This window comes from Cyprinodon variegatus, unplaced genomic scaffold, assembly GCF_000732505.1.
Source record: "Cyprinodon variegatus isolate N-32 unplaced genomic scaffold, C_variegatus-1.0 Scaffold2963, whole genome shotgun sequence".
NCBI classification, from domain to species: domain Eukaryota; kingdom Metazoa; phylum Chordata; class Actinopteri; order Cyprinodontiformes; family Cyprinodontidae; genus Cyprinodon; species Cyprinodon variegatus.
The window spans coordinates 9,630-10,600 of NW_015153416.1; positions in this window are offsets into that span (position 1 = coordinate 9,630).

Genomic DNA, 971 nt, shown 5'->3' on the forward strand with positions numbered 1-971 from the left:
AAAAAAAAGGTTAACTGAATTTTAAATATTATTTCAGTTTACTATGGGAAAAAGTCAATATTCTGACTTTTTTTTTCTCAGAACTTTAACTTTTTTCACAGAATTCTGACTTTAATCTCAAAATTCTTACTTTTTTATTGTCAGAATTTAGTCAGAATTCTGGGGGGAAAAAGTTAACAGATTTTTTAAACATTATTTCAGTTTAAAATGGGAAAAAGTCAAAATTCTGACTTTTTTTTCTCAGAATTCTGACTTTAATCTCTGAATTCTGACTTTTTTTAATGTCAGAATTTAGTCAGAATTCTGAAAAAAAAAGTTAACTGATTTTTAAATATTATTTCAGTTTAGTATGGGAAAAAGTCAATATTCTGACTTTTTTCTCAGAAATCTGACTTTATTTATTGTCAGAATTTAGTCAGAATTCTGAAGAAAAAAAAAAGGTTAACTGAATTTTAAATATTTCAGTTTATTATGGGAAAAAGTCAATATTCTGACTTTTTTTCTCAGAACTTTAACTTTTTTCACAGAATTCTGACTAATCTCAAAATTCTTTCCTTTTCATTGTCAGAATTTAGTCAGAATTCTGGAAAAAAAAAAGGTTAACTGATTTTTAAATATTATTTTAAGTTTAGTATGGGAAAAAGTCAATATTCTGACTTTTTTCCCAGAATTCTGACTTTTTTTATTGTCAGAATTTAGTCAGAAGTCTGGAAAAAAAAAGTTAACAGATTTTTTAAACATTATTTCAGTTTAATATGGGAAAAAGTCAAAATTCTGACTTTTTTCTCAGAATTCTGACTTTTTTTATTGTCAGAATTTAGTCAGAATTCTGGAAAAAAAAAGTTAACTGATTTTGAAATATTATTTCAGTTTAGTATTGGAAAAAGTCACAATTCTGACTTTTTTTTCTCAGAATTCTGACTTTTTTATTGTCAGAATTTAGTCAGAATTCTGGGGGGGAAAAAGATTAA